Below are 15,871 nucleotides of genomic sequence, written 5' to 3'. Positions count from 1 at the left end.
ATGTAAAAAACCTTAAAGTGGAGATCATAGCATTTTTTAAAAAAATCAGTGGTTTAGAGATGTGACAACGACAGTGATTGCTATACGCAACCCAGTACCTCGTTCTGGGCAGTGCACAGCACTTGTTTTCTCCCATTAATTTTTAGCTAGCACTGAGATGTGAGTTAATACAGGAGTAGTCCACCAAGCAGACCCTGGAGACTTTTTCATATCTTAGCAGGCAAAACATTCCCAACTTGTGTATTCAACTTTATTCGGTCATTACTCTTATTTGTCTGAACACCACAACAATATCAGCAGATTAACTACTACTCTGGTCACACAGAGTTGTTTATTAACTAGAAAGTTTATTCAGGTAATGCAAATAAAGTCCTGAAAACATCTGAAAACAAAAGGTAAGATGTCAACACTTAGAAGGAAAGAGCTTTCACAGAGGTGCTTTGAGTCTTATCAAAGGCTCATCCTTCTTTATCCCAGGTATCTCCTCAGACCAGAGTGCACAGGATTCAGGAATCCCTATAATTTCAGATGGTGCTTCCAAGTGGATTTTTAGGGTTGCTGGGTCTTTCTATAGCTGGAAATACAAGCTCCTCAAATGCTGCCCTCACCTTAGTGAGGGCACAGTTTCTGAATCAGGGGAAAGGAGAGATGACCAGGTCATTCAACGGGAGGGAGAGGCTATGAGAGGTAACACATAGGGTGTGTGCAAGGGTCCTGCGGTGGGTAGGGTCTGGAGGCTTTGCAAATCCCCACTGCCCCGACGGCTGCAGAGGAGCCAGGCAAGCCTTGTTTGTCTTACCAAGGTTTCCTTTGCAGCCAGGGCAGCGGCAGTGGCCGGCCGGTCCTTCCTGTGCTGTGCTGCAGCTGACCAGGACAACTGTCAGTGGGGCCACTGTGCAAAGACAGATCACAGAAGAAGATAAAAAACACTTTTTAAAAGGTTTGTGTTGATTCTGGGTGTTCTGGGAGCTGTTTCACAGCAGAGACGCCAAACCATCGCAGGGACACAGCTGAGAGCATGGCAAACTGCATAAGGGCAGGAAAGGATGGGAGGTAACACTTAAAACAGTTTTTCTGCCAAAAAAAATGTCCATAGGATGAGATCATATTGATATAGTTGACCTTTTTTAAGGCCCAGCTCCTAGAGTTTATAAAGATTCTTAGATGTCATAAGGAAAAGAAAAAAATAATTTTTCAGATTTTACAGTGAAGGAGGAAATACTGGAAACACAGCAAAGGCATGTCCTGGAGGTTCAAACATAAACCCAGATATTAAAGGAATCCAGACTTGCCTGTAAAATGTTTCGCAACAGTAAAACCAAAACTTTTTACTGATGAGTGTTGAAAACTTGCGTTGGCAGAATCAGTGCATGAGATTGCCATGGAGAAGGCTGTGGAGGATGTCTGTCTCCTTATTAAAGATACATGGACATACATAGATAGATGCGGAGAAGCACAGCTTGAAGTCTACGTTGCATGTCAATGCTACCTGACTGGGTAAAATGTTGCACTTCTTTAGTCTCCTGGATAATGTTGGATTGTGAGTATATACTGGTTAAGCTGGTTAAGGATTTGTGGGCTTTGGGATAAGAAAAAATTGGAAATGTTGCAACAGAATATTTACGTGGAAAAATTAACTACAGAAGTAATTTCTATGTAACTAGGAAGAATTATCACCTAAAGGCACTTGAAAAAATAATTGATGGCTGCAATCAGCCAGTCTTCTGATAGTTCTTCAGCACAGTTAGATTGTAAAACTACCTCCATGACTGACTTAATTAAAACAATTACCTAGGGGCTTGCCTTGGCTTAAAAAGAACATGTTCCTTTCTATGACTTTTGGAGGCAGGTGAACTTGATTTCCTTGGCTTCTATAAGGCTACAGTCCAGTAATATATTTGGGACAATTAGGCTCTTAATCACCTAGAGAAGAAATATCACTGCATAACAGCATACCCCTCAGCAGAGAGCCATTCCCAGCACGGAGAGTGTTCTGGTGGCAGACAGCACTGAAACGGAGTGGCCGTATGCAAAAGAGAGTGACTCAAGGGCTTAATTTTAAAAAGTGGACCTTAATGTTGCAGATGCAACTTTGTGAAAGAAAAAACACCAGGAGATGATGATATGGCATCACAGAAATAACTGCTCCCTCTCAACCAGCTGCTGTTGGCATCAGTGGTAGGGGTGGGATGTGATAATCGGACAGGATATGATACACATATACACATACAAAGCACAAATGGTGAATGATGCTTATGAGACATGCAGTGAGGTGTTAGATGTGTTCACCCCTTCTCAAAGAAAAAAAGCTCTGCTTCTTGCTCATTCACTTCTTGCTCCTAGACCCATGATCTTGCTGTTTACCTTGGATCAGCTCTGGTGCTCATCAGAGCCAGTACAGCTCATTAATCCGGCAAAAAGCCAGATAGTTATCTTCTGGGGTAGCAGTGAGGACTGGCTGAGTGAAGAGCCCAGCAAGCCCAGGGCAGTGCAAGGAGAGGTGGGAGCCAGTGCCGGGGCGAGGAGGACCCTTCCCTGGCCGTGAGAAGGGCTCAGCTGCCCATCCAGCATCAGCCTTAGCTACTCCAGCATCTTTTTGTCAGTGCAGAGATTGAATCTGGCTCATCTCCAGGCTCTGGTTTCTTTTAAGTTGATACTTTTGAGAAAAAAAAAAAGAAGACTCGGTGAATGGCTTTCTGGTCACCCCTGTTGTAAATTTTTATAGAGTATTTTCAGGCTGCTGAAACTCACCCGTCGAACAGATTAGTGGGAAAAGATCTGCCTAATGCTTACCTGTTATAAAACACTCATTTTGGAGAAGAAGTACTATTTATGAGAAACACAATATTAATTTCCTCCAGAGATTTTTTTTTTTTCGTTTTACTTTCATTTTATTTGTTACCAGCAGTTTCATGTTTAGCAGTGGTTCTCTGCAGAGGAAGTTCTAAATGAAGCCTCGGTTGAACCTGCTTTCTGTTCCTGCAACCAGCTACATTTTGAGGTGCCCCCAATGCAATAGGACAGTATGTCCATGCCGTAGTGCCTTTTGGGAGGTCTCTTCTAGGGCCAAGCGACGGGTCGGTCAGACACAGCTTGAGAGACATCACCAACAGCTTCTCCAAGATGGTGGGTTGACCATCCCAATGGCGGTATCGGTGTATAGCTCCCAGTCCCTTTTTGACCGGGTTTGAAAGAAATCTTCAGTTTCCAAGTCTGGTTTATGGTGTAGTAACACAGAGAGTTTTCTTGATGTATTTAAGGGGCAAGGCGGTGCAAGGCAGCGTGAGAAGCCTTCATCCAAGGCTGTGGCCTGAGCTCCCCTTTAACGAAAGGATGGGCTGGGGCGATGGGTCAGTCATTCACATGCCTCCTTCCACCACGGCTTCCGAACCAGCTTTAAACTACACTGACGTTACTCCCCGCCAGTGCTCAGCTCTGTAAAGGGCATTTGCCTTATTTAGGGAAATACAGGTCCTTCTTCCCTGTAACATATTTTAGAGAGAGAGGTGGAAGGGAAGTGGAGCTGGGGAAGCACACCTCATGGCTTAGTTGTGAATATTGTGAGGTAGATGTGAATTTTTAAATAGATTTTTTGAGACTACAGCTTAGCTCTTACAATAGGAAACACAGGACCTTTGAACTCACTGTTATCCACTGAAATAGGAGAATGGGGCGTGAAATTGCAGTCTTAATTTGAGCAGCGAGACTACTGTAGAGCCCACCGTGTTTGCTAGTGCTACTGTTCTGCTGATTGGATATATAGATTTTATTTAAATTACAGGATAGCAGAAGACAATGAGTCGCTATCACAAATCTTGACAGAAGGGTTATCAGGGTTGCTGCCATCAGGATTGCCCAAGAAGAGAGAGCACGCTGGAGATGTTGGGGGTGGACACCCAAAGAGTACTCAGCTCTGTACATAACTGTATTTCCTTTTCTTCAACGTGTCTTCTTAAGACACGTTTACCACCACTGCCTCTCTGTCACAAGGAGGAGGCGCTGTTTCTAATTTTGTATCAGTTAAAACTGATAAACTGTCCACAAGCAGTGGATGCTTGTTTGGAGAGCCCTTTTTTGTAGCTGACCTATGGAAGCTATTATTAAACAGCAATTTCCTCATCTTTACAAGACATTCATAGGGTGGAAGTTAGAAATATTTTATAAATATTCCATACATAGCCTTTTCTTTGTGGTCATATCCTCTTTCATTTGCTCAGAATCTTTTTTCCAGGGTTGCTTGAGGATGTAACTGAAGAGGCACAGCAGCTCTCCCCAGCCTGCCATGCCTCCAGCAATCTCAGATTTGCCACCTATGTCCACATTCAGAGCGAAGGAAATGCTTTGAGAACGAATTACACACATTCCTGAAAACTAATGTGTACAGGTATGGCAAATCAGATAGATCCTGAAAGTGCCCGACTGCATATGTGCCTATTGTATAAGCACGTGTATATTATATAAGTGCTTATGTTTCTAGCCTCAGAATTATAAAGAGAAAAACGGTGTTTCTAGTAGTAATCTGTTTGTTTTCTTGTGCTTGTCTTGCATTGTGACGTGGCTATGTAGGCATTTATTCAACAGGGAGCACAATAGCTGGATGGGGATAGCAGAGATTGCTTACAAATCATTAGCAGGACAATGCAGTAAAGCCCTTTGAAGTTTCCCACAAAGAATTCAGCATCCCTGGGTTAACCAAGGTATGTAAATACCCATGGAGAGCAGGGCAAGGGCTGGGGTCTGGGCCTGGAGGAGGGCTACAGCAGCAGGAGATGGAAGCTGGCAGGCAGGACAGTTTTGGTAAGAAGGAAAGCAGATGTGAGCACATTGTTTGTAAAAACTCCCTTTTCAAGCACTGCTTCCTGCCTGTGGATGAGGCACCCTCTTGTTTTGAAAGAACTGAGTCAAGTCCCAGTATTTCCAGGGCCGCAGCTCCTCAGGTGGGTTTTCATGCTTCATCTGATTAAGCACACAGAGGAATCCCCTTCTCTCCACCAAACAAGTGCCTCCTTTCCTGCCTCCGCTGTGTGCCGTGTAGGAACAGCTCCTATTTAAACAGGACCAATGTAGATGCGAGCCCAGATTCAAGTCCCAGTGTAGACTAGCAATGCTCCATCTCTGCTAAACACGTCCCTGATGCTGGTCTCCGATTCCCATCATCACAAACAGCATTGCAGAAAGAACAGGAGCAACACCAGTTGCAGGAATCAGGTCGATTCTGTTGCCATTGGGAATTTTAACCCTGAATCCGCCACAAGGAAAAAGAGCTGGGAGAATTTGGTGCAACCACTCAACAAGTTGCTTTGGATTTTAAGTTTCTTTGTGTTAAAAGTGAATCAGTTTTCTTCGACACTGAATCTTTTTGAAGGTTAGAGGCAGTGAATTCACAGAGGCATCATTGCCTTACTCAAAAAAGAACCTGTTGCACATCAGAATAGGTTTAATGACCTCTTTCCTTCTTTTGAAAGTCTCTGCTTCAATCAGAGAGGTAATATTGCCAGCCAGCTGACTGCCAGGGACTCTGGATTGTGGTTCTTAAAATGCAATGCAGGAAGTCTCCAGAATTTTATAAATGTTCCCGAGGCAAGATTTGTAGGAAAAAGCAATAACTTCTGCTTCATTTGCACTTTGTAAATCAAAACAAGGGCCTGAAGGGTAAATTGCATTCCTCATTCGTTATCCTGGTTTGCTGTCTGTCTGACTTCTAGGCTGTGTCTGATCCTCATGGCCACGTAATGGTTTTAAATCCAGAGATGTGTACGTGAACAAAGTGGTTCAATGATGCTCTACGTGAAGGCATGACTTGCAAGCCTACAACGAGTGGGAGTTTTGTCTTCAGTCTGACATTTAAGCTGCCGGTGCTTGCCTGCATCCCCCGAGAAAGAAGTTTGTGAGTTATTGGTTCTGTTCATTCCCCTCCTTAGAGCCAGTCCAGGTGTGACGTGTTATATGAGGTGAGCCTCCAGAGTCCGACAGCTCTTGTCACTGCTCGTGATGGAGTGCATGGAGAGAGAAAAAATTCCATCTGACCTTATGAGTTCATGGCTAGATCTGGCTGAAGGCTGAATGGCTGCATCCTCCCTGGAGCAATAGGCTGCCAGGTCCCCAAAGGTCTGAAGAGAAAACTTCTGGTGTTCCCTTCCCTTGCTTTTGGGTTTTTCTGAGCTCTGAATTTCTTATTCGAGTTTTTAGGCCTGGAAACTTACTTTTGTTCTCTTTAACAAGTATGCATTTTTTAATCGATGCTTGATTATTCACCTATTTCTATGAGGTGGTGTTGCTGTAGACAGTAAACTGCATCAAACTGATGGAGATGTGTGGTCCAGGGAGAGACCTGCCAGCCCAGAGCTCCTGAGAGCTACACAGGTCTCTTTGTTGGATTTCTTCTCTGACTTTAGCCAAATTATTCAGCTTTTCCACCGCAGTGTGTCCCTGTCTTCAAGGGGACCATCAGGTGGAAGAAATCTCACCTCCCCCACAGGCAGATTATGAAGAATTCATGCCTGAAGAGCACTTTGCAAGAATTGACTTTTAAGACTGAATTATTGATGCCTTGACAAACCTCTGCTTTTTTGCACGGGGAAGGAATGTCATGGGAAACAGATTACTTAAAAACCCTACTAATCAGATAATCCTTGCACGTGGTGCTGCTCCAGTCTTAAAATTTCCATGTCTGCATAGATATCGAGGCGTATGAATGAATGCACACTACTATCTAAATATACATATATTTGAATACCTGCACACAGTCTGTGTAATTCCTGCCAGTGTACAGTAATCCTGGTTTGGTGCATTTAGCGAAATTTTGTTTATTGCGCTTTAAATACTCTGGATGAGTACCACTGTAGTTGAACCAGTTATCTGTTTTGCATATAAGACACCTGGTATCAAAGTTTTTTAACATAGAGAATATATTTTTCAATCAAATGAAGTTCACTATTTGGTAAGCATGTAGCTCTCCAAAATCCCCGTCAGGTTACTTTGCTGTTTCTGACAGCCTGGAGCAGAGGCTTGGTGTATGTTTAATGTGTATTTACACTGACCTGTAGCCTCTGCAGTTCTTGCAAAATCTGTTCTGTTCACCTCTTTCTTTTTCTCAGGTTTATGTAGGTAGAAGCCGTAATGTCCAACCTGGCTTCCAAAGTTTCTCACCTAATTTCTGCTCTTTGGTGGAGTCTCAGCGGTTACAGTGGAGTGCAACAGTCTCGTAAAGGTAAGAGAAAGTGAGCAGGGTGTAAGTGTTGGGTGATGAGGGACAAGATATGTATCTTCTGCACAGAAACGTCAGGTGCAGGAAGCATTAGCTCAAGTAAATATAAAGGCCTTAGGTTGTGTTCAGCTTAAGACACTATTAATTAATCTAACAGTATCAATGCTGCCAAATCTGTATAGCTGCAGAAGGATCCGTGCTTTATCCTGACGCAGGCAGCATCAGCAAAAAGGTCAGCCGGTGGTCAGCATCACGCTCCACTCGTTCATCGGCACAAAGCTGAATGCTTCCAGAGACTGAACTTTTGTGCCCCAAGGAGCATTTTTAAGGTATGTGTTATCTATTTGTGAAATCCAGTTTTCAAAAGGCAAAATATGTATTTCTGAAGCATTTCTTCCTAGTGATGGTAATTTAACATTCCTGCAACTCAGTTCAGAGTTGTGAGTGCACCAAGCGGAGGGAACACAGCTTGGTGCTTGGGCTGTGCCGTTGGCAGCTGAAATAATCTAGTCATGACTTGCAAATTAAGTGTTATGAAATCACTGATACTGGATAAACATGGAACATCTGGCTTTCATCCCTTATGACACCACCTTTTTGACTGTAAAGAAGTGCTTGCAGTAACACTGATCTGAACTGAAGATTATAAAGTAAAGGTACAAGTGTATAAAGGTGCTTACAGACCCCTGCACTTGAGACATCGGCGGTAATTGCGCCGAGCCCCAGCTACACAGGCAATCCCTGCAGAAATCGCAGAACTGACACACTGTTTGTGCTCGGAGACTCACCCAGTTAATGGGATTATCGTCAAGCCAGCGAGAAATGTCACGCCCTTCAGGAGCTGGTCTTCAGTAATACAATGAGGGATCTATTGGAACAAGCGCTGCAATGTTAGGGTGCAACCTTACACTAAAGCAAAGCCCAACTAATGGCTTGTTGGTGCTGAAAAGGGACTATCCTGTCACTCAGCTGCTTGCTCCCACTGTTTCCCTCGAACTAGCACTCACCTGTCCTTGCCCTCGGCCAGGCCACAGAGCAAAACGGGAATTAAAAGCAACTCCACGTACACAGAGAATAAATTTTTTGGCAGCTTGCTCCCTGACTGGAGTTTCCCCAAATGTTTTGTTTTTACAGCTGATGATTTTTGGGTTTGAAATATGTGCGAGTGTCTTTGGGACCATGCGTTGGATGTGGTCCTGCCCTCATTCCAGTTCATAGCAAAAGCCACATGAACTGCAGCAGGAACAGGCTTGCTTTATGGCTTACAGCCTGGAAATACTGTACTCAACACAGCGTGGCCTTCCAAAACTGGATGTGATCAACAGCATCACTGTAGTGTTTTGTTAGGTTAGATGGCCAAATAATCTGTGGAGAAGCCAAATACAGACATGTTTTTGTTATAGTTAATAAAAATGCTTAAAAAAAACCTGGTGAAGAGCTGCCAAATTTTTGGAACTCAGAACATAATGCACATGCAGTAGAGTCGACTGTCTGCTGGCATAAAGGGGTGAAACTCTCTCAAAGTTAATAGAAATATTTCAGATGAGACTAGCAGGGAATTTGCCCAGCTGTGTTTCAGCTGCTGCCATGCAAAGCTCTGGAGAATCAGGCTTTCTCCAAAGAAACTTTGTAAGCTCTGCAGTGTCAATAAGTAGGAATACCTATTTATTCTATCTTCAAACAAAAAGTTCATAGGACTCAGACGGATGAGCTAATGACTATGCTTAATGACTGTTAGCAGTTTTGAAGTTATTTGCTCTGGCTGGACTTGTAGATCAAACAGCAGAAAACCCACCTTGGCTTAAAATTCAAGGAAAAGTCCTTATCTTTTACTTATTTCACCTTGCAACTCTGATGGACTTAAAAACAAAGCTCTGGTAGTGTATTTGTCTAAGCCCATAAAGACAATCTTAGCTCTAGAGGGCTTACAGTCAAAATCGTTACCTTGCAGCTCCTTGTGTACATACGAACTGCTGTGTAGTGCCAATTGAAATCGTGTGATAGTTCACCTCTGCATGTACTTGCAGGGCTGATGTCTTAAAAAGAACAGCTGGGCACAGATAGTAAAATCTGTTGCTGCTGTCGGGTTTGTAGGAAGGTCTTTCTGTTTGAAAAGCCTTTTACTAATTACACCTGTAATCACAGAGGAATCTTTTAGTAATGCATCTTCAGACAAACGTAGGGAATGGAGAAGTGCACCCAGCAAGATGAATCTATCTGATCCTATTCCTCCCTGATCAGTCTCCTTACAAGCTTTCTCACACTTGTGTGAAATGTTAATGTGGAAGGGGGATAGTGTGGCTCCAGTTCCTCCTGACATTTTCAATGCATTTCCCAGGCCTTTTTTTCCATCCTGCAGTGTAAAATTAATTTTGGCAAAATCTCGAGTGAATTAAACTGCAAAACAGTGATCTCCTTGCTCAACTCATATTTGCTGTCTGCCTGATTTATGTTGAAAAGAGGCACTTGGGCATGCCAATTATCCTATCTTTTATTTGCCTTGTGCATTGAGCCTTTGGCTACTAGAATTAAACTGGAAAATGCAATTAAAAGCATTAGCTGTAGCAAACATACCACAAAATATCATTATATGCTTGACAATGTTCTCCTTCATATTGTTAATCCCTGCAGATCTACCTGTGCTATTAGATTTCATATATGGATTTTATTTTTCTCAAAAGACTACATTAATTGGAATGAGCAAGTTGCGTGCCTAATTGCATAAGGAAAGAAAAGGAAGATGTCACCATACTGGAAAACCTCACCTGAATTTTCTTGGTGAGTATGGTCTGAACTTGAACTTAAATTGAGCAAATATTATTCAAGCTTCAAAATGTTTGTGGACACCTAGACAATGTTATTAGATAATGGTTTTAGATAAACAAGCGTTTGGCTTGGTGCACCATGGAAATTACTGCGCATAAACAAAGTTGTCTTCAACCGTGATGAAAAGTACCGAGAGGAAGCTCAGGTGATGGTGATCTGGGCAGATCCTTCCTACCACACACCTCCACAACTCAGCAGGGAGCACGGGCTTGTGAGCCACGCTGGTGATATCCTCCGAGGAGCAAACTTAGGTAAGGGGAGCGCAAATGTGCCTCACTCTTCATTCCCAAATTAAAATAAATGATCAGAGAAAAAGCAAAATTCTTACACAGGGTGTAGTTACAGTAAGTTGGAAAGCCAGGAAATGCACTGCTGCTGAACACAGCACTCAAATTCCTGTGGTTATTTCCCTGTGAAAATTTTTGGGGAAAAAAAGAAGATAAAAAAGCCTGAAATGGTATTAACCGTGCAAACTCAGGTTACTTGCCTTATCAGTGAGTCTGAGAATCCAAGAATGCCTAATGCTAGCGCCTGTAAAACCACGGAGCTCTGTGTCCTTCTTTATGGTGAGAATATATATTAGAGTCATATGAATTGCTCACAAAACACTTTAAAAGTACATCTCTTAACCTCTGGTAGAAACACACCATTGCAAGAGAGACTTGCTGCCTCTTCATTGCAAAGACCTCGCAGAAATCCCTGTCACCCTCAGTTTAAACCTCTCTACCTGTGGCTGCCACCAAGAAAGTGTTTCCACAGAAAAAAAATGTCTAAAGCACGAAGAGGTACATGCAGGAGAAATAAAAGGATAAGAACGAAAGATGAATCTGGAGAAGTCAAGCTCTGTGGTCACGTATTTGCATCTCCAGGTAGGTGATGAAAGACAGATAGGCTGGCATCTCTGCAGTTAAAACAGAGCAGGTTGGGAAAAGGTGACTTTTTCATTAGCCAGGGCCTGCATTTCCAGCCCTGCATACTGCGCTGCATGCAAACCTGTTAAATACCTGACACATTAAATCCTGACGATAATAAAAAGTTGAGATTAGAGGCATAAAGTGGGAGAACAGTGTTTTCAAGAATGGTAGTGTCAGGAGTGGTGGTATCTCTGACTGTGGGTTGTTTGATTGCAACATTTTACTCCTTCTTGTTAGTCCTGATAAGGGTTGTAAAAGAGTGTATAAACCCAGGCAACTTTGCCCAGCTGGACTCATTTCACTTACTGATTATTGCTCAAGACGGATCAGAGAGAAAACATATATGAAACTTACTATGCTCAGGGCAAACGAAACTTCAGGTACGTAGGATACTTCAAAGCACGTAAAAGCACTCTTCTCCTTAATTGTAAGGGATTTGGTTTTGGCTGGTGAAATCTGGATACCTCTAGCAAGGTTTTGCTAATGAGGAGAACTATCCTGATTTGCACTACTTCCTAACATTTCCCAAGAATTCTTTTTAATGGCTTTGTAAGAGTGGTACTGACCTCTCGTTTACGGCGGCTCCAGAAGGGCACGGCAGCTCGGGCTGAGCCAGAAAACTGGCAGGGCGTTTTGGCTAACCTCCTTCCTTATTAGTTATGAGCAGCAGGCTCGTTTAGTATTTGAAGCACTCTTTACCGAAACCACACTGGCTCATTGCTTTTCACACATTTCAGGGAAGGGGAAAAAAGCCGAGTGGTGGGGTGGAGCAGATAAGAAACAGCAGTCCCGTGTTCTTCTTTCCTTGGCTGTTGATTGATTTATTGATCTTGCAGAAAGCACCAAGTCTGAAAGTTTTGACCTTACCCACCTGTGTGGCAGTTTGCCTATTCAGAAGAGTATAGTAAAATCCCATTTACGCTCTGTTTGTTTGTTCCAGTTACTGCTCTCCTTGCTCTGGTGTCGGGGGCTCTTTCACCAGCACGTTAGATGAAGCAACTCTAAATACGTAGGCAAAAGTTTTATAATCTGAGCTAGTTGTATCCCTATTCCAACTTCACTGCGACAGAGCTCAAGAGACACTGGGTGCTCACAGACCTTTAGGGACAGCATCGGTCTCTCTGTTGGCTGCAGGAGACTGTAGATAAGGTCCTAAAATGCCAATATGTCAGTCATCTAATTTCTTCCTTACTAAATAGCTAAGTCTCCTTAGCTGTTGTGAGGAGTATAATATTTTCAGAGGAATCTCCACGCTCCCAAGCCTGCAGCAGCTTGGGTGCTGTAGGAACATTGTCAAGGAAGAAAATAGCAAACCTGCTTAGTTAGTGCAAGTGCCAGCTCATGATGGTGTGTTTATGTGCTAAAACCCTTACCTGAATAAACGCTGCTGACACTCTGGTGAACTGGTGAGTTGTGCAGTGCCTTGCGCAGGCAGGCTATAGAAATCATATAGTTTAAGTGAAACGCATGCAGCTGAGCGCCAGGCTAGTCGTGAATCTCGGCCTTTGGCTGCTCCAGCTCCATTCGGGAGCCGAAGAGGGGCTCCCCAGGCTGCAAACTAGCTCTTTTGATTAAATTCACAATCTCTTCCTGCAAGCCCAAATGAGTAAACGCCCTCATTGTTTTGCCTCGCCATTTACGAAGAGCTGGCGCGCGCCCAGGTGCTGTTCAGGAGAGAAGGGAGAAGTGACACAAGCGGTGGAATTCCCCACAGCCCTACCTGGGAGCCAACAGCCGCCCCAGTCCCACCGAGGGCTGGCTCTGCCCATGGGAGAGCTGCTCCTGCTAGGGCTAGTGGAGGCATGACAGTTTAGCCCAGCTGATCTCCAACCCTCGCTGGTTTTGTTGCTTTTTAAACTTTCCTCTCCCCCGCCCTGCAGATGCCCTCTTTCTTCCCACGCAGTAAAGATCCCCTGGCTCCTGAGACGTTACTTAGGGAAAGGATGAGGTATTAACAGGAAAAGTACCTTCTGCTTTAACTTGTTTTTTCATCTGGAAAATAAGTGACTGCAAAATTGCATTATGGATCCTGGCACATATTAGCTTTTAATGATTGATTTGCAAGTTGAAAGAAAGAAGGTTTTGCTCCCAACTCCAGCTCTGGGAACTGAGATTGGGTCAAGCTGAGCTGCTTGGATGCCTGCAAGTAAAGTTTGGTGACTCCTGTCACCAAAGACACAGAGGTGCTGAGTTAACCCTGCTGCCCTTAACTGATTACAGGTTAGTAAACAAGTCTGTTGAGGAAGTTTTAGGAGGAAGAGCACCCAGCTGTGTTGGCTCTACTGGGTTAATATGCAAACAGTAAACGACTTTTCACAGCTCAGGAGATACTGTTCTGGGCAGGCACAGGAGAGGTGCCACGGTAAGAATAAACTCTACTCAGGATAAAGTTGCATTTCAAAGTGACACTGAAAAGTAAGTTAAAATTGGGATTTACATTTTGATGTAAAGGCCCAAAGGGATGGGATGGGTGGCTGATGTAAGCAAGCATATGCATCTGCCTCCAGGCGACAGGTTAGCAGACATTTTTAGATCTTACTTAAGACATTCCCTTGAAAACTCAGTCAGGTGAGAAGATCACCAGCCCAATAAATCAAGATGATGACACTCATCAAAATAGAAGGTTAAGCCCACCTTCATGCCAATAGCATCATTTTAGTCTGACTGAAAGGACCATTATAAACCTAGAGTCAGTCTATAGTCCTTAATGAAGTGGTTCTAGGTTTGTACTATTGAAACATATATATGTGTATACACAAATATAATTTATAATAAGTAGTTTCTTAGAGTGTGCTTAAAAATATACGTTGGCTCAGGCTCAAAGCTTCTGTTTCACCACCTTCACCGTATCACTCGTGGTGAGCCATACAATTCCATAGGCCATTTTCACATTTGTAGCTTTGATTTTCATGATTCTGCTGTGGAGTTGGACAACACCCAGTGAAGTCTACGTCTGTGTCCAAAGACAGTCCTTATATACAAGACGCCCTGTCTGTATGCTAACCTCTCTGGGTTTAACACTAAATACAAATCCACAATGTGCTTTCTGATTAGTTGCCTGGAATCCGAGCAGATCATACAGGCCTTGAACTAAGAAGCTGGCTCTTTGTGCTCAAAGCCAGGCTTAGGCTGTGCCTCCAGCACATTGCAGTGACTGTAAAATAACAAATAGCATCTTCCCTCCCTCGGACATCCACACAGACTATCAAAAGCCGGATTTGAGGTGTAATAGTATGGTATTTTGGAAGTCTGTTAAGCTCTGTTGCAGAGGAAATGGCGGTGCAAAATGGGAATGCAAAAGGAAACGCAGAAGTTTTTGGAGCCCTAATGCCAGGCACGGCCCCTGAGCCCTCGCACCCAGCCTCTCCAGCAGGGAGGTGAGACAGCGTTGCTGACTCCTGCCTTTGCATGCTTTTCAGCATAGGATATTTTTTTGGGGGGGGGGAACCCTCAGAAGTAGATACAGTCATACTAAATGTATGCTGCTGCTTTGCTGAGCCGTTCGTACTTTGCAGTGTTTCATAACCCCTCAGCATGTTTGCATTGCAGGGATGAAGGCACTGGAGCAGATGATGCGATGGCAGCTAATGCAGTGTGGAGTGTGTGCATGTGGCCGGATGGTGAAAAACATCAAAGGTAACTCATCTGATTGCTAAAATAAGCTAAACCTCAAGTGCTGACTGTGCCAAGTAACACTGGCTCCCGCAGGCCCCAGACCAGAGCATCAGGGCTGCTTTCCCAGTGGGGCTTTCAGAAAGGCCCTCTCCTCCTCCCAGCATCAGGAGCAGGGAGTGCAAGGCCCATAAAAATCGCCTTTTTCTCACAATGAGTTGCCTTATGCACCATTAAAGGAGCAGAAATGCCCTGGCACAAGGGCAGAAATAGCTCCACTTCTCCAGGTATGACCCTTGGGGGTTGAAATGCAACCACTTCCAGGGGCACACACAGCTCTCCATAGATTTTTTGGACTTCCCCCCTCCCTGTGCACTCCCGCACCCTTTTGGATCTGCAGACTAGAAACATACACAGGTGCCTACAGCGAGACCCGAATAACCGCACACGCCCCAACCGGTTTGCAAAATCTGAACTAATAGCAGCTAGATAGCCTGAAAAAAAATCCTTATGGCATGCCAGGGACTGAAAGTGATTCACGCCGAGTTCTGACAGGTTTGGGTATTTTTTTTTGCAAGAAATCTGAGTAATCTCCCATTAGCCTGAGTTTTATGCCTTGCCCATGCGTGAATTCACAAGTCAGGGGTTGGGTTGCCACAAATGTTTTGGTGCAGTTCCCGCAATAACGCTTTCGGTTTTATAGCGTGTTTTTAGAAACGTGCTGGACCTGTTCAAATCAGTCTTTGTTTTAAATGCTCCCTCTGCTGGCTATAGTGTGAATTATTATATTTTAATTAAAAACCTCTGACTAAAATTCGATTGTAATGAAATTACTAGGCTAACAGTAAAAATTCCCTTTCTTTATTCCTCCACCATACTCTGAATCACACATTTCGATGGCACTGAGTGTACTGCACCTGTCCTGATGTTGGTACAGTGTTTGCGGGAGAGGTAGTTTTCTGTAACACCAATTGTTATTGCTGTTTTAAATCTCTTAATATAAAATATATTTTCTCCTTTAGCAAACTCTGCCTCTCCTATATCCCTAGACTGTCTTATGATGGGAAGTGCTGTGGTTCGTAGAGATTCTGCTTCAGAAAAGAAAAAGTGGTTGTGATGGAAATAGTGTTCTCTTGCTTATATAAAGTCAGAAAGAGTTATTTAAAATATAGTTTCTGTAAAAACAGTTTTAAAGGAGCCATTGCAGGGCTTCTTTTTTGTTTCCTTTTGCCTGTCTTCCTGTTGAACAGTTGATAAACATTTTAAAATGCTGTAGAAGATCATTGTTAAAAATTATTAAATTTACGTTAGG

Source organism: Harpia harpyja, chromosome 12, assembly GCF_026419915.1.
Source record: "Harpia harpyja isolate bHarHar1 chromosome 12, bHarHar1 primary haplotype, whole genome shotgun sequence".
In the NCBI taxonomy this organism is placed as follows: domain Eukaryota; kingdom Metazoa; phylum Chordata; class Aves; order Accipitriformes; family Accipitridae; genus Harpia; species Harpia harpyja.
The sequence above is the reverse complement of the archived record's forward strand: the minus strand, read 5'-3'. Positions refer to the sequence as shown.